Genomic DNA, 23,098 nt, shown 5'->3' on the forward strand with positions numbered 1-23,098 from the left:
TAGTTAATTAAATTGTTGCCAAATAAGTCATTCAATCTGTCAATGAAGTGATAAGATGATATTTTATGATAAAAATAGAAGCATATTTCCATACAAATAGGTATAAAATCACATAAAATAATGCAAAAGCATGTTTGCAATTATGAAATTTAAAGCACTTTATATTTTTTAAATATTTTATTTATTTATTTGATAGGCAGAGTTACAGAGAGATAGAGAGACCAAAAAAAGGTTTTCCATCTGATGGTTCACTCCAAATGAGCACAATGGACAGAGCTGAGACAATCCAAAGCCAGGGCCAGGAACTTCTTCCAGGTCTCCCACGTGGGTGAAGGGGCCCAAAGACATGGGCCATCTTCTACTGCTTTCCCAGGCCATAGCAGAGAGCTGGATCAGAAGAGGAGCAGCTGGGACTCGAACCTGTGTCTATATGGGATGCCAGCGCTTCAGGCCAGGCTTTTAACCCGCTGCGCCACAGCACCAGCCCCTAATTCTTAAATGAGTAGTCCTGTGAGGTAGGAAGGATTTTCATCCCTGTTTTACAGGTGTAGGAAAAGGAGATACCTAGAAGATAAATAATTTCATTCCAGACCTCATGCCTTTGTTCATATTCAATGCTATGAAATAAGAGAAGTCATGGAGAAACATATTTACAAGAAGTTTAAAAGAATAAAAGTAGATACATTCACATGATGAGCAATGGCAAGTAATTCGACTTGTACAATGAGACCAGGCAGAAATAAAGATGCGTGGGTTTCAAAGGGAAAACTATTAAAGAAACTAAGATTTGACAGGCTGCCCAAATATAAAAGGAAGCTGTCATCTCATATTTCTCTGTGATTATCAACAGAGGAGATACCAAAAATAAAATCTACCTTCTTTATTTTGTATCATTATTTATCTTCATGGGAATAGCAATTAGTTTTTGGATTTCAGAACTACAAACAGCTTGAAAATGCCTCTATAATACATGTGTCAGAGTTTTATGTAATTTATGTAAGCACAATGATTTACTTTCTGGTAATTTATACAAATTTAGTGTTTTGCTAATAACTGTCAGAGACTGAGCCCTCTTTATTTCTGTAAGGTGTTTCTATAGTTTGTAAAGGCCAAGGACCACAGGGTAAAAATGCAAAAAAAAAAAAAAAAATCAACTCTCACCCATAAAAGCATTCTCTTTCATTGATGAATATTAAATCTAGAAAAGATAAGGCAAACTGGCTAAGAAAATATATTCTTATTTTCAGATGAGAAAATGGGAAACCATAATAGGCAACTGATCCAAATTTTCAAGTCACTGAGGTATACAACTGAAAGATAACCATTTATTATTTCAAAAACAACCTTACTCTTATGGTACAGATAAGTATATTTAGTAATATTTTTATGATTAGAAAGTATAGACTTGCCACTAGAACTAATTTATGGCTCCCATTACAATATGCTTTCATTGAAATGTGCTGTCTTTTCAGTAAGTCATGAAAAATATCAACAGAAATTTAAATGAGTAAAGCAGAGAAATTTTAATTAAATTACTATTTTGCTATTTACAAAAGAGTGGCTTTCTCCAGTGCAGGAATTTAAATTAAATATAGTTTTTTCTAAAAGCTCTCTAAGAAAAAGAATGAGAATCAGGACCAGTGATGGAAAAGAGTTGGCTGCATTGCAGGGAAAAAAATAAATCTCCATGAGCCTGTGCCTGAGAGGTAATACCCTAAGACCCAAAGCGTCAATGATCAGAGTTAGCTATGTCCCTGTTACTGCAAGGTTCTCCTGCTCTAGTGTTACAGGTTGTTGCTTCTACCACTTAATCTGCTCCCAAGTGATGCAACAATCTTTCTCCAAACTCTGCTGGGTGGGAAAGCTTCATTTCTCCATTATTTAACATCACTTCCTCTTTATAAGTTTTGCTCAGTAATTAAGAATGAAATGAAGTCAGAAAAAAAGCTATGAGACCCCGAGGCCAAGGCTAAAATCAACATGTTACTTATAGATATGACTGTATGGTGGTAGAAATATTAAAACATTATTCATACCAGTTAATAACCAGTCACTGCCTCAAAGACCCCAAATACCTTCATACCCTGTCTTGCCGTTGCTTGCCTGCCTTCTCCATACAGACAGCCTTCAATCCACCAGTTAAATGAAAATGTGTGGCTCAGCATGGTCAGCGAAGACCATATCCCAGTACTGCGACTAGCATTGATTCTGATTGTTCTTTCTCCTGCCATACTGCATTATGTTCCATATTACTCTTGAACAACAGTGGAGAACGGATGTCTTCACAGAGAGTTTGCAACCTAATCGTCTCCAAGCCAAAACCTAAATATCTAGCAGCTCCTTGGGATTTATATTCAATATATCTAATGAGCTCATGATGTCTCCTTTTAGCTATTCTTAATCTCTCTTCTGATCTTTAGTTTAAATCTAAACATATATTTTCTTACTTAACAAACATTACTCCTATCTCCTCATATATAAATCAGAAATCTGGCATTACACATGAACTTTCCTCTCATCCTGGGATTGGGAAGTTTTAAAGACTTATATAGCTTTTTATTCCTCAGTGCTTCCAAACCACCAACCTCCTAGCAGAATTCATAATATATATTTTTACACCTTCAGCTCCTATAGCAAGGTCTAGACATATGCAATAAAGACTTGCAAAATGAACAAATGAGTGATTTAATTGGTACAAAGCTTCCAAATGGTAAGCATGCGTATTACTTGTTGATTTATCTGGAAATTGGTGACTTCTTTAAAAATATCCTTTCTGGGTGTTGGCACCATGGCTCACTTGGTTAATCCTCTGCCTGTGGCACTGGCATCCCATATGGGCACTGGATTCTAGTCCCGGCTGCTCCTCTTCCAGTCCAGCTCTCTGCCGTGGCCCGGGAAGGCAGTGGAGGATGGCCCAAGTTCCAGGGCCCTGCACCCGCATGGGAGCCCAGGAGGAAGTGCCTGGCTCCTTGCTTCAGATCGATGGCGTAGCTCGGCGGTAACGGCCATTTGGGGGGTGAACCAATGGAAGGAAGACCTTTCTCTCTGTTTCTCTCTCTCTCTCTCTCTCTCTCTCACTGTCTAACTCTGTCAAATTAAAAAAAAAAAAAAAATCCCTTCTGAATTTACTCAGAATGTTTTCCCCATTACATGATCATTACAGAAAATTTGTAAGACACTAAGAAGCACAAGACACTAATCATTTATGAAGTCATGGCTTTAGGACATGGCAGAATTAGAGATGGTCCACCCAAATCTGTTGAGCACATCTGATTCTTTTGACTGTGATGAGTCATCAGTATCAGTTTCAGGACTTCCCACCACCGCAAAACTGAGCTATGAGCCAGTTGCCTTACTTGCTTTATTGGTGCTGAGCCCTGAAATCTTCACTCAATTCTTTGCTCAATTCTTATGGATATGGGTTGTGTGGGAGTGTCCTGAGGTATCAAGGACCTAAGATCTGACAAGGTTTCTTTTCCTGGGCTTTGAAAAAGAAACTGAATACCAAGTAAATTTTCATTCTCTGCCCCATTTCCAGGATTAATCCTTTTAGATTTACAGGGCAGAGTTGTCCCCAGTTTATCACAATAGAACTGAATGACAGAGAAAATTCTCATGTACACAATTAAGGATTTCAAAGACAGGGGGATGGATGCCCAAACAAAGGATCTCAATTTCGTGCTTCACATGAAAAATATTACTTTAACTTTTGATATATGTCTTCTGGGAACAGTGTTATAACATTATTATTCTTTAATTTTTGTGCTTTATTGCTGAGTAGTATAATTTTTGTTTAAATTATTTTAGAGGATTTGGATGTCATTTTTGTACATAGCTATAGAATCCTAAAGGACAATACTTTGAATTTTCAGCTATTATGAGTGATTTGGGTGGCATAAAATGATATAAGCTTCCTATGCAAAATTATTTATATAAAATTTCTGGGTATTTCCTTGAGAAAGATTCTTTTAAGTAGAATTACTGGTGAAAGATTTAAATATCTGAACTTCTTGATATTGTATCAAATATCTTGATAATAGGTCTGAGCCAATTTGATTTCCAATCCTGTATGCATGAGAGTGTCTATCTCTTTACATACCCCACAGAACTGAAATTTCACTAAGTTATTCCTTTAACAAAAACAAATAAAGCTGGTCTCAGAAGTCTATTTCTCATTGATAGCTCTGAATTTTGTTCCTCCTGTTCTGATTTTTCTTGTATTAAGGTTCATAACTTCAGCCTCTCTCATCTCTACATAAATCTTCCAAAGTTCTGCATTAATTAGTTAGCCCTTCAAAAACAAATGGTCCATCACTAGAATCTCCCAGCCAGTCTTTGTTCCCATGAGACCAGTCCTTGATTCGTTATTTTCACTGTACTCTGACTAAAAGCGTGTTGTCAGGGCTCACCATTCCAAAGGGAATGGATGAAAGTTTACTTTAGAGGGGTGAGGGAACAGATGCATAAAGCAGCCATCCCTACACACTGAAGCAAGCCAGGGTTTTGTGTAAGACCCTGAAAGTCTCATCTCCAACCAGAAGAAATCGGTTCTGCTCAAATCAGAATACTGTCTAACGTTTCAGTCTGACCCAGAAACAAAAGCCTGACCTCATCATGAAAAGTTATTTTCCAGTCAATGATTAATTTCTACATGACTTCATTTATTTAAGCATATTTCCAGAACTTCTGAGGTAACTATGGCAATGGACACCTAGAAGGGAAAAAGATCTTTGTTATTACTTTCTACATGCAGAGATGGGTCAGGTGTTTAGTTGTGTTATTATGCAAATCTCCAAACATGGCAGTGGGTGACAAGCTGGGAATATTCTTACCCAGATCAAAATACCCTTTTAAAGATTTGTACTTTAAGATTAACTCTTTAAATTTTTTGTTAAAATTTAAAGGCATAGCACTCTGGAAATGAGGAGTAAATGTTTCGTCTACTATTAAAAAATAACTTTTTATTGGCTAGAAGGGGAAATTTTATGTATATGCGGAGATAGTTACAAAAGTAGGCATTTAAATTAATTTGGTTTGTGCACTGTCAAAAGAAAGTGATTTCTCACATAACTGTAAATGTCTTAATATTGTTACCAAATTCCCTTCTACAGAAAAAAATGACTTTTGAGGATATTTTGTTTGTTTATTCTTTGAAAAAAATAAACCAAGAGAACCATTCAGCTTTGAAATCAGCGCTCTGTTGAAAGCATGTAAGCATTGATATTTAGTCAGTTACATATGATATCCTATCTCCAAGAATGATGGAGTAACACTTAAAGTGACAGTAATAGTAGAAGGAAATTAACAAATGGGACAGGTGATTTTAATCAAAGAGTTGCCCAAACTTCTCTCCTAAAATAGAAGACAAATGGGTACACTCTGATTGCTGGATTTGTAGACCACAAGAGCCCACCAAACTTCCACAAGGGATGTTTCCAGTTTTGTTTTTTTTTTTTTTTTTCCTAAGACAGCTCCCAATTTTATATTTCAAGCCTATTAGTTGTTTTATCATTAAGAAATGACTTTATGTGGTAATTTTTGTGTTTTAAGCCCATACTTTGTGAAGCTGCTTCTTGTCTACACAATAGTTTTTGAGTACCCTCTGGCATGCTATGTTTTCTTGATTTATTTTCAGAAGCTTAGATGTAGGATTGTATCATTCCATGGAAATCCAACATTCTGCCTTTCAGTTGACACCATTAAAGGCTTATGATCCATGAGCTGGTAATCAACTAACCGGCTTCTCTGAAAACAATGGCATAGAGGGAAAAAAAGACTTTTGTGAATATTTTAGTTTCCAAAGTTACTATGGAAACAAGATACATTTGCTTTATTAACATAATCTTTTCAGGTTTTTTTAGTGCTTTTACTCTAGGAAGAATTCCTCTTTGATATGATCACAATTAAACAATGGCTTCTGAAATTGAACTGGCATTTATAGAAGTTGGTAACAATGTAAAACAATTTTGCTTATCTGAAAGGCATGCTGCTTTAAAGAAAATTTATAGATAGCTTTTCAAGGTTTGTCATTTCTTATTAGGGTCGATATGGCTCAAGTTTTGCTTTCTCAGGGTAAAATATCACAGGAATTTTCCATTAAATTATTCTCTTCAGTAATGCTCATGGTCCATTTTCATTTTTGTGTTACTTCTTAGTATATCAGTGTTGTTTCTCTGTAACATTTCTATCTGTATTTATTCAAGAACATGCATAAAATTATGCTATGTAACTGAGTCATAATAACTAAAACTTTGACAGTGCTATCAGATCACATCACCTATAATTTACTTTTTTTATTCAAGCTCCTATCATGTACAACATACAATGCCAGGCAATAATGAAGATACAAAATGGGTTATATGTATGGGCACACTTTAAAACATTTTAAATGATTCATTTAAATTATAGTGTATTTGTGTCATGGCCTCAAGTAGGCAGTTTTAATCTAATAATAGTTGAATTTGATAATTCTCTCAGAGTTTATTGAATTAGTTGTAACTATTCCAATATGCATTCTGGCCTTTCTGTTGTATATTTTTTTCTTAATAATACCTTGAAGTTTTAACATTATGGTTTAAAGTTTAAACTAAGGGCTTTTACATATTTTACACTATTTTACCTGGAAAAATCCTTGAATATTGTTTGTTTCAAGGTATAATTTGTACTGTAGCAAAATATAAAACAATATCAGGACAAAAGAGAAAATCACCTAGAATGTCATATTCTCTTATGGAATGAGAAAATGTTATGATCTTGGTGATTCCTCAAAGTAAAGGATAAGTTAGTAAAACAATGGACAGTTATTGAAGAAATAACTCAGTTCAGCAATGATGAAATGAGTAGAAAACTATAGAGTGACTTTTAATAACCACAGTGCTTTTCAGAGATATGAAATAATTGAAAACATTTTCCAATTTCAAGATTATATTATGTATGAAGTAGATTAATGAAGCCCTGTCATCTTGAATGACAACTTCAAGGGAAAGTAAATATAGAGCCAGGTGTTCCAGTGCAGCATTTTAGTGAGTTATCTAAGGAGTCAATGACAAGCAGTACCGTGACCTTCTTACTCATACAGAGTCTCAGAAATACATGTGTGAAAAATTCACGTTATAGGCAAGGCATCTATAAAACCAAAATTTGTCTAAGAGATTACAAACCGTTAATTTAACCATCAAAGATAACTTTCATCAATATTTCCAGGCCACACACTGCACTTTTAAGTTTTCGTGAAGATCTAATTATGAATTTTGAGTATAATGGACATCAGAAAATATGGTAGAACTGCAGACTTTCAACTTTCAATGTTACAGTAAGAGATAAGATCTCCATAGTGTACCCACTGTCATGAAATTTTGCTTGGTTCCATTGGAATGTTTCCTTAACCTGATAAATTGCTATATAATACAGTTTTATAAATGAGATATGCTTATAATTAATTGATGAGCTTATACTTTGATGAAGCTAAGAATAATCATAATGAAAGAATAAATAACCTTGAGACAACTACAGAAATTGCTTCCCACTTGGCATATTAGTTTTCTTTATATCACTCTAATTTGAGTATGAAATGTCCAGCAAAGTTATCCTTTCAGTTGTTGAATCATATCCTATTCACACTTTTGTTTTTTGGAAGACACAGAGGCATTTTATGAGTACATGCAAGCTCTCAAGATTATTGTTATTTAAGACTCATTCACAGGTAGAATTTAAAGCTCAGAAGGTAGATATGAAGAACATAGGAAGGAATCCACTGTTCCTAAGATCCTTCTAATCAACTTGTCACAATGCACCCAAGTTCCACCATTTAGAACTCATTTCATTGGCTTTAAGCACAGAGGAAAAAACAAAAACAAAAAACAACAACAACAAAAAAATATGAAGCACCTAGTTGTCAATGTGAACAATAGTTTGATTTATTTTACAGGTGAGGAAATGTAGCTAAATAGTTAATAAATGTTCTGAGACATACTATAAAATTGAGTAACTGTTGTGCATTAAGGTGCCTCTGAATTAGCAATGTAAAATGATACGTCATACTTTGTATATTTCCTTTAATAATAGAAGTATATTATAATTTAGGGGGATTTCAATGACATGATTAAAATAAAAACAAATGAAATTATTCCTTTTGGGGGAGAACTATGGTTAGATGAACTGCGGTTTTATATGATTTTGTTAAACAAATATATCATATAGGTGAGTATGTTTAGGTATAAATTCTCTTAAGAGAAGTAGACAGAAATTCATAAAACAGTATTTATCTTATTAGCAAAGAAGCAAAATAAGACAATGTCTGTTTAAATTGCTGTTTATTTTGTAACTCTTCCTGCTTTGAGGGGAGATTTTTAATAAACTTTTCAAATGAGACATAAAATGCTTCCTTTCCTTCTACTTTCTGGTGGATATTTATCTTTTTATTTATTTTTATAGGTGGTGACTTATAAATTAACTAGGTAATATTCTTAATGGAATTGCACATTATGAACAGATAATGGCCTTCCAGTGAAATATACATGCCAAATCCTACTAAAGTAATGAGAAAAAAAAAACTTGAGACAAAAGAAAAATGTTTATTTTCAAAATGATAGACCATTACAGTTATTCAGTCACAACCTTCAATTTCATTAATGCCAAACCTATTATACCAAAGGATTCACCATTTAAAAAATGGGAGAATTAGAATGACCTGGTTAACCAGTCTTCACAGTGGGAGATAAACACCTTTCTCAAAATTTAGGTGTCAGAAAACTCTGTGTAAAACTAATCCACAAAAATGGTACTCTGAAAATGTTAGCCATGATATACTTACAGAACTGCGACTATTGAGGTGTTCACTTTACATTTCTTTTTTTAAAGCTTTTATTTAATGAATACAAATTTCATAGGTACAACTTAGGAATATAGCGGTTCCTCTCCCCATACCCACCTTCCCACCCTCCCACCCCCACTCCTGTCCCACCTCCTACTCCCTCTCCCTAAGTGACCTAAGAGAAGCACGTATTCAGTAATTCAATGGCAAGCTACTAATATTGAAGAAGTAACTTGATCATTTGAATAGAATCGAAAGTGACTCTAGGTTATATTTTAAATAGGCTAGGTTCATATAGAAACAAATATGCTAATAAATTAAATCACCTTTAATATGGTAAATAAGTTATTGTCAATAATATCTATTTTTTCAGTAGCTATGTTTCAGCCTGTTAGCTAGAGTTCTGTTAAATGGTTGTTCTAAATATAAAGCAGTAAGAATTTCAAGTATGGGTCAAATGTTGTGGTGCAATGGGTTAAGCCATTGCTTGTTATGGCCCATCCCACATCAGAGTGCCCCTTCAAATCCTGGTAATTCTACTTCCAATCCGGCTACTTGCTGGTGCATCTTCATAGGCAGCCAGGTTCTGAGCTCCTGGCTTAAACCTTGTCCACTCTAGCTGTTGGAGACATTTGCGTGAGTTAACAAGCAAATGGAAGATTCTCTCTCTCTCACACTCTCTCTCTCCTCTTCAAGTAGATAAAAATAAATCAATAAACATTTAAAAAATATAAGTAAACATCTGTTGTTATTCATACAGTGGGAATGCTGTGTGAAATATTTGAATAAGTAATGTGACTTAAATTATATCCTTTTAAATGGTCGTAAATGATAATGAAACTATGAATAAAATGGATTCTGTCAATATAGAACTCAAAAATAGCCAAGGAAAACTGTACCGTAGCAGATACAGAAACTTCATCCTAAATATCTTTAAAAATTCATGTCAATTCCATAAAAGACACTTTATACTTTAATGTGTTTGGTTGTTTCACGTGGTGAAGATGCTATTATTCAACTAGAAAAAGTGTAGGTAGATCCCACTCATGTATAGGGTACATCATTATTATTATTATTTTACTGTTCCTGTGTCATCTGTATCATAGTGCCTACGTTTTAGATGACATATTAAGGTTGAAACCAACAAATTTTTCTCTAAATCAAATTTGCAGTTGCACTATTTTGGTTTATGCATGATTTATAGAGTCTCATAAGTATAACTTATTCGTATGTGTTTACCTAGAAAGATCAAGGGAAAATACTATAAAAGTATTGGGGAAATTCTGATGTTTGTGAGTGGGTGCCTGCCTGTGCTTACACGTTCTTGGAAGTCTCAGACTTCAGACGCATCCTTTCCATCTGTGGAATAACCAACTCATCCCAGCCCTGTGGCTAAGTACGTATGAACATGACTGAAGTTTCATCTCTAAAGTGGTACTATTTCATAAGAAGGGATTTCAAGGATATTAGGCCACTGGTCCAGAGCCTGGTGCACAGAAACTTAATAAAAGGGAGCAATGACGAGGATGAGAGAAAAATACTATTCACTTGTTTGCTCTTCAATTCAGCAATACTCATTGCATGCTTACTCTGTGCTAGACTCTGTACTAGTTTCTGGGTTACAAAGGAGTACGTAGCAGGTGAGGCCACTGTTTTGTGGATCTTGTGGATTCTGCACATGACAGATATATGTTATAATTTATTTTTCATCAATATCCTTTGGTTTCCTCATTTGTGTCCACGGAACAGGCATCAGCTCTTCTGTATATCAGCAGGTACAGTCTTAGTTTGTTCCCACTAATGATGTTTTCTGATTATGGGAGAGGTCTTCAAAAAGTTTATGAAATGTATACTATGAAAAACTATGCATGAATTTCAAAAAAAGTTCAGTTCCAAAATAATCATTTTTAAATTAATTTTTCAAGCCGGCGCCGTGGCTCAATAGGCTAATCCTCCACCTTGCGGCGCCGGCACACCGGGTTCTAGTCCCGGTTGGGGCGCCGGATTCTGTCCCGGTTGCCCCTCTTCCAGGCCAGCTCTCTGCTATGGCCAGGGAGTGCAGTGGAGGATGGCCCAGGTGCTTGGGCCCTGCACCCCATGGGAGACCAGGAAAAGCACCTGGCTCCTGGCTCCTGCCAGGATCAGCGCGGTGCGCCGGCTGCAGCGGCGGCCATTGGAGGGTGAACCAACGGCAAAAGGAAGACCTTTCTCTCTCTGTCTCTCTCTCACTGTCCACTCTGCCTGTCAAAAAAAAAAAAAAAAAAAAAAAAAAAAAAAAAAATTAATTTTTCACTAGTTTTCAGAGTACCCTCCTATTTCTAATGAAGATTGAATCTTTGCTTATCTTATACCACATCCTAATTTCGATATCATCTATTTCATTCAAGACTGTCCTATACAGAAAACACTTTGTCAATTGTAGTGTTAAAACAACTGGATAAGGCGCTGGCACTGTGGCTCACTTGGTTAATCTTCCACCTCTGCATCCCACATGGGTGCCGGTTTCTAGTCCTGGTTGCTCCTCTTCCAGTCCAGCTCTCTGCTGTGGCCCAGGAAGGCAGTGGAGGATGGCCCAAGTGCTTGGGCACCTGCACCCACATGGGAGACCAGGAGAAAGCACCTGGCTCCAGGCTTCAGATCGGCATAGCACTGGCCATAGCAGCCATTTGGAGGGTGAACCAATGGAAGGAAGACCTTTCTCTCTGTCTCTCTCTCTCACTGTCTAACTCTATCTGGCAAAACAAACAAATAAACACAAAAACCGACTGGATAAGGGCCAGCTCTGTAGCTTAGCGGGTAAAGCCTCCGCCTGCAGTGCCAGCATCCCATATGAGCACTGGCTTGAACCCTAGCTGATCCACTTCTGATCCAGCTCCCTGTGGATGCACCTGGGAAAGCAGCTGAAGATGGACCAAGTGTTTGGGGCCCTGCACTCACATGGGAGACCTGAAAGAACCACCTGACTCCTGGCTTCAGATTGGCCCAGCTCCAACCTTTGCAGCCTTTTGTGGAGTGAACCAACAAATGGAAGAAACCCCTTTCTCTCTCTCTCTCTCTCTCTCTCTCTCTCTCTCTGTGCCTCTGCCTCTCTCTAACTCTGCCTTTCTAATAGATAAATAAATCTTCAAAAAAAAAAAAAAAAAAACAGAGACGGGATAGAAGAATTATTGCAGGAATGAACAACTTTGTAATTTCCTGCCAAGCAGTTAGGATAATGTAGGCATAGCTCTCTGGTAAAAGATTTGGAATTTCTACTATGTCAACTATTTATGATGTTTTTTTTTAAAAATGGCCCATTAGCAAACCATCCATGTAACATAATATGTATTTAACAATAGTTGAAATTTTGGTGAGTCTGAAATGTGTACCATATATTGTCAGTGGTGAAATTTAGGAAAAATTATGAGCATCTTATTTTGATCATGCTTATTAATATTACTTTTTATATTATTATATGTATAACATTAGTATTCAGGTACCAAAAACTATCTTAGAATTAGTCTCATAGCAGAGAAATAAGCAAGTTATACTACCAGTGTAAAATTTCCAATTCCATGTACTTCAAAGGAGTAAAACACCTAGAGTGGGCTGCAAACTCTGCATAATGAATAGGCATGCTGAAGACTTTACTGCCAGAGTACAAAGTGCTATAGAAGTCGTAGTATGCCAGAAGCCAGCCTGTATTGTGGAGGGCCAATTGTTTACTTGGAAAACTGTGAATAGGAGACACACAAAGCTCTCACCAAGGGAATGAGAAGGGCTTCATGTGGTGCACTATATGGGGTACTGACATTATCTTTGTTAAAATATGCAGATCTCTTGGTGATGGTACACAATGCATCCACCATGGATGAACTATTGACAGACCCTTCTTTCCTCATACACTTGTCATCCTGCTGCCAAACAACTTGAACACATTGGCTTTTGAAGCTTCTTCCTATTTGCCTTTTGTGGGTAGACAAAAATAGATGTCATGAAAAATTAAGCAGTTTACATTATTTTGAATTTCATACCACACATTTATATAGTGTGAGTAGCATGGTATGTTTTATTTACTCTTTTAAATAAAGGACCTTCCATGAAATAAATAAGCTCTCTTATAAGAGCATCATCCACTCCAATAAATGTGCTATTTTTTCATACCTTTATTTCCCCGTATTGTATCTAATTACTTATAGCAGGCTCTATCATTTTATCTATTTTTAAAACAACATATATCCCTATTTCATTTTTATGGTAGTGTTCTCTTACAAAACTTTTCCATAATGTTCTCCATTGTCTTGTGTATTCCTGTTCAAGTAGGTGCTGCCTTTATTTCTTCTCATATATCTCATTTCCTATCAGTGATTCTTTTATAGATTGACAGAATAGATGTATAATATAACAAATATTGAATACCAGCCATGCATCAGAGGCTTTCTAAAACATGTGGATTACAGTACATATTCTGGACTCTTGAAAGCACTTAGAAATTTAAAGGAAAGTATATAAAAGTAAACACAGGCTAAACATTGCACATTGCAACTCATGTATGCTCATCCTCAATATGTTTTTAAAATCAGACTTGTATCTTTCTTCTTTCTGCTTCCTAAAATTTCCCATTTTCTTTTTCAAAAAATAGATTTATTTATTTGAAAGATCTAGATATACAGAGAAGAAGAAGAAGAAGAAGAAGAAGAAGAAGAAGAAGAAGAGATTATCCATCCCCTAGTTCGCTCCCCAAATGGCCACAATAGGTGCCAGGAGTTTCATCCAGGTCTCCCACATGGGTGCAGGGGCCCAAGTCCTTGGACCGTGTTCTGTTGCTTTCCTAGGTGCAGGGAGCTGGATTGAAAATGGAGCAACTAGGACTAGAACCAATGCTCAAATGAGATGCTAACATTATAGGCAGCAACTTAACCTTTTGTGCCACAATACAGGCAACTTCTGTGTTCTTAAGAATTACTATAATATAGGTAGTTATTAGAATGCTGTTTATGGCTGGTGCCATGGCTCACTAGGCTAATCCTCCACCTGCGGCGCCAGCACCCCAGGTTCTAGTCCCATTTGGGGTGCCAGATTCTGTCCCGGTCGCTCCTCTTCCAGTCCAGCTCTCTGCTGTGGCCCAGGAAGGCAGTGGAGGATGGCCCAAGTGCTTGGGCCCTGCACCCGCATGGGAGACCAGGAGGAAGCACTTGGCTCCTGGGTTCAGATCAACACAGAGCGCCAGCCATAGCGCGGCCATTTGGGGGGTGAACCAATGGAAGGAAGACCTTTCTATCTCCCTCTCTCTCACTGTCTAACTCTGCCTGTCAAAAAAAAAAAAAAAAAAAAAGAATGCTGTTTGCTAATAAATTTTTCAAAATTCATTTAATTACAGTTTAGATTTTGACATCATGTATACTATACTAACAACTCTGATTCTGCTCATGAGTACTTGAGACAAATATTTATTAAATACTAACAATGTACCAGGACTAATCGAGGTCTGGGAATGTATTAGGGTATACAATAGAAAAATCCTTCCTTAATGGAAAATATATTCAAGGGAGGAGATAAAATATGAAAGCATATAAAATGTCAGGGTTGTCCGTAGTGTTAGATTGATAAACGCGTGAGGGCATTGCTGAGATCGGTTGAGAAAGCACATGCATAACATCAGGGAGATGGGTGATTGAAGGATAACCTGGGGAAAGAAAACATGGACAAACAAACGTCTTGAGACAGGAATCTTCTTGGCATAGTGGACGAACGCCAAAGAGTCCTGCACAGTGGGTGCCCAATGTTTAGACAGAGATTAACACAAGGGACAATTGGAAGGTAACATTGGAAGTTTCCTCTAGGGCTCTCTAGGTATTTGTGAGAACTTTGGATTTTACCAGGTCAGGTGGAAACCACTGCAGTGTTCAATACATAGAGATCAGGTGAGATAACCACCATGGTAACCGGATTTCTTTGGCATTTATGTTGAGATTAGACTACTGGAAAGAGCAGCAGTAGTAAAGCAGGGCTACCAACAGTAAAATAATCAAGGTGAGTCATGACCTGGTAGTAATAGGACATTGAAAAGTTGTCATTTTGTTTATTTTTTGGAAGAAAATTTTACAAGAAGGTATACAATGTTAGAGAGAGGTTTCAAGTATAATACCAGTGGTTGTGATCTGAGCAACAGGGAGACTGGTGTGGCTGTTAAGAAATAGAAAGAACTGGTGTATAATCTAGCTTGAGAGGATATTGGCAGGTATCCAGATTTGGGCCCATAATATATAAGACCCAAAGAGAAATGTCAATAGGAAATTGGATATGGGGTTCTGAAATTCATGGGAGTGGTCTAGACAGGTGCTAGAGAGTTGGGAATCTTAAGTGTCTAGGTGGTGCTCAAAACATGGAATCACATAAGGAGTCACTGTAAGAAGAAAAAGAAAAAGTCAGAATACTCCACATTAGGGACTTAATTCCAAATTAGGAACACCAAATTAAGATATCAGAGAGATAAGAAAGAACTAGCAAAAGAGACTAAGAAGCTAAAGAGACTAAGAAGGAGCTGCCTGAAAGGCAGCAGGCACACTGGACTAACTGAATTTTTCAAGCGAGAGAGAATAATTTATTATGTCAGTGCTGTTGACAAATAAGGTAGATTAGAACTTGAAATAACAATAGGATTGATCAGTATGAAGATTATTTATGACTATGGAAATAGAAGAAGATAAGCTTATGTTTTTTTAAAAGATTTATTTATTTATTTATTTATTTGAAAGTCAGGGTTACACAGAGAGAGAGGGAGAGGCAGAGAGGTCTTCCATCTTCTGGTTCACACCTCAGTTGGCCGCAATGACCAGAGCTGCACCAATCCAAAGCCCGGAGCCAGGAGCTTCTTCCAGGTCTCCCATGTGGGTGAAGGGACCCAAGGACTTGGGCCATCTTCCACTGCTTTCCCAGGCCACAGCAGAGAGCTGGATGGGAAGTAGAGCAGCTGGGACTTGAACTGACACACATAGGATGCCGGCACTGCAGGCGGTGGCTTTACCTGCTACGCCACAGCACTGGCCCCACCTATATTTTTGACAGGTTATATAGATCCTTGTTTAATATGCTTATAATGTTTGTGAATATAGTTTGTAAATTTTAAAATGATATATAAATTTATAATGATAATCCTAATTATTATTACAGTGCATTCATTAAGATCTGTTTACAAATAAGTTCACTTTTATGATTATTTTTAGAGCTGTTTAATCCATTTCAATGAAAATTATTTCAAATGTTAATATTCATCTGCCTATAATACTTTACTTACATTGGCTTCGAGAATGGAAGGATGTGTGCTAACGGAAGGACAATGTATTTTTTTCCTAGTTTGTACTAGGGAAATTCAGATATCAGACAAAGCATAACAGTGATATTACAGGTTATGGAAAGGTTAATGCTATTTAGGCAGGTGGTGAATTGCAAATTCAACCTGTTGTCACAATAATGAATATGTGAAGAAACTCTGGTGTTGCAAATAAGAGAAAAAATGAAATAGAATTTTTTTCACATATTCATGCATACATTAACAGCTCTCATGTAGTAGATGTAGTTATTCGTCACAAAAGACCAATTATGATGTTTTCACTCATCATTCAGTACAAGGAATTCTTTTTATTTTATTCAGTGTATATTTTTCAATTATTTTGATACAATTTTTCTAGGCAAAGTGGCTTAAACATAGGATCTCAAGAATGTCTGCTGTATTAAAGACTTCCCAATTATTGTTATGCTCTAGATCCTTCCTTTTGTCTCTAAAACAGATTCCACAGTGCTTATTATTCCTGGTCTATTAAACATTATTTTTCCATCAAGGAATTATATATAAATCATATTCTCTTTTGTTACTATTTTCCCTGTTTTTATTAATATGTTTTATAGCCAAAGTCTGCCAAATCATATACTAGTGTATTCTCATTTATTCAAAATGTATCAATATGATTATTATATTTCCTAAAATACTGATCTTTTAAAATTCTTTAAAATCAACTATATCCCAAATCGTAGTGACATTTTCTCCTATTTTTAAAGAATGCCACAAATTTTGGCATGTTTTGTATTAGGAAACCCAATTTTTTTTCTAAAATGTTTCCCAGCAGAAGATGACCCAAGTGTTTGGGCCCCAGGACTCACATGGGAGACCTGGAGGAAATTCCTGGCTCCTAGATTCAGATCAGTCCAGCTCTGGCAGTTGTGGCTGGTTGGATAGAGAACCTTTTTGTCTCCTTCTCTCCCTCTCGCTGTCTGTAACTCTGCCTAACAAATAAATAAATAAATCTTTTAAAAAATGATATTGAAGAAATGTTTTCAAGCTCCTATTACATAATGAGCATAGATGTAATGCAGAGGGAACAGAACATCTAAGAAATGGGACAGGATGGCGCCGCAGCTCACTAGGCTAATCCTCCGCCTTGCGGCGTCGGCACACCGGGTTCTAGTCCTGGTCGGGGCGCCAGATTCTGTCCCGGTTGCCCCTCTTCCAGGCCAGCTCTCTGCTGTGGCCAGGGAGTGCAGTGGAGGATGGCCCAAGTACTTGGGCCCTGCACCCCATGGAAGACCAGGAGAAGTACCTGGCTCCTGCCATTGGATCAGTGCGGTGGGCCGGCCGCAGTGGCCATTGGAGGGTGAACCAACGTAAAAGGAAGACCTTTCTCTCTCTGTCTCTCTCACTGTCCACTCTGCCTGTCAAAAAAAAAAAAAAAGAAAAGAAAAGAAAAGAAAAGAAAAACATATATAATGTATATTTCAAACCAGCTGTAAACTCAATTTCTCTTATTATGTGGATTGTACTGAATAAGATAATGTGACTAAAAATTGCTTTACAATTTTTATTCCAAATTTGGATGTTGTGTTTTACTTACTCAAAATCTCCCCCACCACCTTTTTTTAAATTTTTTGCTGAAGGAAATGCATTTCTTAGAGACGTTTTAATAATGAGCATTTAGTCATACCAAGAGTTAATTGCAACATTACAAGGTTAAGCAAGGGAATTGAGGGCTAGAAGGAATATATTTGATTGTTCTGTTTGTTTAATATACTATATTGGGTGGAGGGGTTTTGCTCTACCTAAAAGAGAAAATAAATCAAGCATTTACTTTCAATATGTTGGGAAGAATGATATCAAAAGTATGTTATAAGTGATTTAGATAAAGTTCAGAATATCTTACCATAGAAATTTGAAGAGAGGGGCCAGTGTTGTGCCATAATGGATAAAGCTGCCACCTGCTACACTGGTATCCCATGTGGGCACCAGTTCAAGTCCCAGATGCTGTACTTCCTATCCAGCTCCCTGCTAATGGCCTAGAAGAGCAGTAGAGTATGGCCATATGCCTGGGCCTCTGCACCCATGTGTGAGACCTAGAAACACTACCATCTCCTGGCTCGGGCCTGTTCTATCCCTAGTCTTTGTAGCCATCTGGGGAGTGAACTAGTGGATAGAAGATCTCTCTCTCAATATCTGCCTCCCTCTATAACTTTGACTTTCAAGTAAGTAAGTGAATCTTTAAAAAAAAAAGAATCACATATTTTAAAAAATTTGAAGAGAAAGAGGTTCAAAATGATGACTGGAAGAGCTAAATAATAACTGCTCAAATGACCTCGTGATTCAGCATCCATTACTCAGAATCCTTCCCTCAGAAGAGTCACTCTGTCTTTCTGGCCAAAATTAATCAGTTATTATGATATACAAAACCGGAGTGCCCATTAATAATTTACAAACCTAATATCAGGCAGCCTGGAATGCCATGATTAGCAATTTCTCTGGCTGGAGGTAAACTTACTTGGAAAGTCAAAGCTTAATTACTAAATCTTCATTAGTGAGTAAGCGCCAGAACAAGAGAAACCAGTTAGGTATCTGAAACAATTGGTGGGTCTGAGTACAAAGGATTATTATTGAATTTTATTCCTATGTCAGTTATTGTGTTTCTAGGTAAAGCTGGTAGGTAGTGTGAATAGAGATTAAGAGAGTGGGCTGTGAGATCTGATAATCTAGTTTTGAATCTTCCTTTTTTTTCTGTCATCCTTGCTGAGCAGAGCAGAAAGATATTGAACACTATTATTTTACCTGCTTAAATAGAAATTGCCTCATAGGGTTTAATTGGCATTAAAGGAGAATATTCGTGTAGATACTTATAATAGTGCCAGTCACATAGTAAGTCCTCACTGGTAGGTAGATTATTTTTACATTATCGCAGTCTTCATGATAAACCTTATTACTACAGCCTTATTAGCACATTTTACAGATACTATAAAAGAAATATAAATGAAATACTTTGATCAAGGTTTAATGGCAGGGAGAAAATTTGAACTTTGCCCCATGCAAGTCTAAATCCTGGGTGTTTACCATAGAATCAAAATAGCTAAGTTTATTGGCTAAGACTTCCACTTACTTTATAGTGTTTAGATGGATAGTGACAATATTTTCATTGGACCATTCCTTTTTCCTAACCTCCCAAGGTAGTCCAATTCTTAGATGAACATTTTTGCTCTTCATCTATATAATACATCCTATTCAAATGCAAACAAGCCTTACTTGCTGAAGTCTTTTTTTCCTTAAGGTAAATTTGACATTTTTGCTGTGACTTACTATGTCCTGAATTAGTCCGTGTCATGGGCCACTGGACTTTGGGTCATATTTTGATGGTATACGTAGTGAATGACCGTAGGCACCAACAGCAGTATATAATGCTTTAAGAAATATAGTCTGTAGCTCTCCTTGCTTCAAATCCCCAGGCTTCAATATTATTATTACCATTAAATATCAAATTTAACTCAAAGTGTTCATAGGGGAATGAAATTAAAAGATAATGCTCATTTTCCATGAACTTCTTGATGCTTCCTTGCATTTATCAAATTTGTACCGGAAATGCCCAGAGGAGGCATTTTTGAAAGAGAAACTGTGCAGAAATGAAAGCAAGGCAAAAAAGTTGTTTCTGAACACAATTCACATTTGAAGTGTTTTCACTGATTTCATTCATGATTTCCTTTAGCAGCTAAATCATTTGTAAATCCACTCTTCCTTCTAACGACTCTACCACTTTAAGAACTTTATAATCTGTTGCTTGTAGTGTGATGTAATTACCAAACTAAGCACAATTTAGTGTAGTAGGAATTCAATAAATATTTGATGACACACATGTTCTAAAGTGAGAGTGGAATCTCTCCTTGATATTCTACATATTTATTAGATATATTAACCAGTCATGATCATTTTTTAGGATTATTGTCATGTATTTTTAGGCAGTCATATAAGATGGAGTTTTAAGTTTCCTGCAGAAGATACTAAATCCTCTCCTGTCCTACCCTGATTGTGTCACTTCATATCAAGAATTTGTTTCTTCATCTATAAAACAAAATTATTGAATTAAATTCACTTCAAAACTTGGTTCATGACTATAATTTTGTTTTAGGCTGAATGATGTGAAGGAAAAGTCTCCTGGAACAAATTGCCAACAAATTGCAAAGAACACTTCCGCAAAATTAGGCTTTGGTAGATCTTCCCTTCTGTGTGAACACTTTTTTGTCCTAGAAGTATAAACATTATCATCCGATGATTTAAGAAACTCCACAGATTCCACAGGAGACTCTGAAATAGACAATGTCACATTAGAGTCCCAGCAGGGTCTATGGTGAATATGGATTCAACAATGACACGGCTCATCTTTCCAGGAGCACATTTTAAATGAACAATTCCTGAAACACCACACAGTTTCTTATTTTCTAATTTACACACAACTGTGGCTAAAAATAACCCACTCTCATACATGATTGTGTAATAACTTTCTAGAGATCAAACAACTAGCGTCAAAGATGTGTCTTTTCCTGCTGTGTTTTATGCAGCTGTATTGCCAATTAGGATACAAAGAATATAAGGGAGGGATAGGGAAAGAAAATGCAGAGTTTGTCTGAAGGACAATTTAATATCTTCCTTTGGTTCTTCCATACACCCCTGTTTCCCAAACCACAGGAAATGAGACGTTCACACTTTCTTGAATTGGTGTTAATCCTCAATTCTTCATCCTTTTTTAACTTATGAATGTCTTTCCATGCTGCCCGTTATTTACAGCAGGGAGCTAGCTGAACTAATTCAACATGTAAAATACCTTGTTAGGTGCTGGTATTCAACAGAAAACAATCATCACTTCCGCTTTCTTGTCTAGTGGGCAAGGTAGGCCACTGAGGAATAAATAACTCAAAATGTAACTCTTTATACTTAATGCTATGAAGAAAGAAGTATTGAGGTTCATGAGAGAGTCTAACAGGAAGAACACACACACACACACACACTACACACACACACACACCAGGTTAGAATGGTTTATCTAAAGAATGAATTTTAAAAATAGTTATTTGTGAGCTGAAATGTGAGGAATGGGCCTATGTGAGGAAGAGATGAAAACTCAGTGTCAGAGGAATATAGCAGCAATTAAAAAGTAGGCAGAGGTGGTGGTGGTGGTGGTGGGAAAGTAGGTGGTGCAATGATTAAGTCCCTACTTGGGACACTGGCAGCCTATATTTCAGTGCCTAGTTCAAGTCCAAGCTCCTCCACCTTCTATCAAGCCCCTTGCAACTGTACATACTGAGAGGCAGCAGGTGATGGTTCAAGTACTTGGGTCCCTGCCACACATGTAGGAGACCAAATTGGAGTCCTGAGCTTTGCCTTTGGCCTGGCACAGACCTGACTAATCTAGAAATTTAAAACAGTATATGGAAGAATTTCTCTCTCTCTCTCTCGCTCTCTTGCTCTCTCACTCTCTCGCTCTTGCTCTCTCCCTTTGAAATAAAATGGAAAACATATAAATAAAAATTTAAACAAAATAAAAATAGAAAATAAATTAAAAGTTGACTGCAGGTGAGGCTATTTAATGAAAAAAAGAGAGCATTTCATAAGCTGAAAAACTGAACCTAAATCCAATGGAATAGATTTTAAGCAAGGAATTAGCATAACTACGTTCAGTTACAGGTTACTGTGGAGAATAGATTGAAAGAGACAAGAATTAGGAATACAGTATGTTCCAAGAAAGAGATGAGAATCACTTAGACGGAATTGGTAGTAAGGAAATTAGATAAAAGAGATTTATGACACAACACAAAGTTACGACTGAGTGAAAATTGGCGAGATTAGATTTGGAGGATAATGGGAAAGGAAGAGTCAGGGAAAAGTACCTGTTTCTGACATGACGTGTTCCTGCGTGGTTGGGAAGAAGTGTCATTTGTTGAAATGGAAAAGTGGATCTGGGGACTGGGGGAGATCAAAAGATTGGTTGGGGACTTGTTAAATTTAAGATGGCCGTGAGACGTCTGTGGAGGTGTCAAACTGGCCATTAGGCCTTATGCATTTCTCCAGCATATTCTGAACCCCAGATACGTGCATCTAAGAGTCACCTCTGGCATGGCAATATCGTGCAGTAGACAAGCACACCTAGAGAGGGAATGTGACCTTGGCCAGAACAGTTTATGTGTTAAGAAGTCAGGAAGAGGAACTGACTTGGAGAAGCCAAGGAAAACCAGGAGAGCAGAAGATGGTGTTCAAGAAAGGCATGATCAGCTACGTTACATGATATTCTTCCTCGAGGATGGAGGAGGAGAAAAACTTTGTCCAAATGTATGTGCATTAAAATTTTTGTGATGATAGGAGTGTCAAATATCACCAAGGTTGTTGTTGAAAGTGATTTTTCATTTCGATGGATTACTTAGTGCTCCCTGAATGATAATGTAGGTGTATAAGAACTTTGTTTTTAGTGCAAAATATGATGCTTGAAAATTATTTATTTAACATAAATTTCCCCTAGTGCAATTCCTATAGACTACTTAAGAACATAGAAAGAAATGAGGGGCCCATATAGTGGCTCAAGAGGTTAGCTGCCACTTGCAGCACCAGCTTTCCACACAGCTGCTCCATTTCTGATCCAACCCTCTGCTGATGACCTGGGAAAGCAGCAGCAGATGGCCCAAGTTCTTGAGTCCTTGCACCCATGTGGAAGACCTATAAGAAGTTTCTGGCTTAGGCCTGGCCCTGCCCTGGCTGTTGCAGCCATCTGGGGAGTGAAACATAAATGGAAAATTTCTTTCTCTCTGTCTCTCCTTCTCTCTGTGTTAACTCTGCATTTCAAATAAATAAGTACATATTTTTAAATAAAAATGTCAAAAATGGTTTATTTTTTCCCAAGATTGTCTTTTATTAAACTAATATTAATATCAATAATTTTATTATAGTTACTATTTCTACTAATGTTTTACTTCCCACCCTTGGTCCTGTACTCTTTTAAGTAACAAAAGAAC

General features: G+C 36.8%; 1 protein-coding gene across 7 annotated transcripts in view; it reads left to right on the forward strand.

Moving 5' to 3' along the window:
* The window catches only part of ERBB4 (erb-b2 receptor tyrosine kinase 4), a 1,263,146-nt gene that overhangs the window by 1,121,241 nt on the left and 118,807 nt on the right, over positions 1–23,098 (forward strand). The gene's annotated exons all lie outside the window — the stretch shown is intronic.

The sequence above is a fragment of the Oryctolagus cuniculus genome, chromosome 3 (assembly GCF_964237555.1).
Source record: "Oryctolagus cuniculus chromosome 3, mOryCun1.1, whole genome shotgun sequence".
Lineage (NCBI taxonomy): Eukaryota > Metazoa > Chordata > Mammalia > Lagomorpha > Leporidae > Oryctolagus > Oryctolagus cuniculus.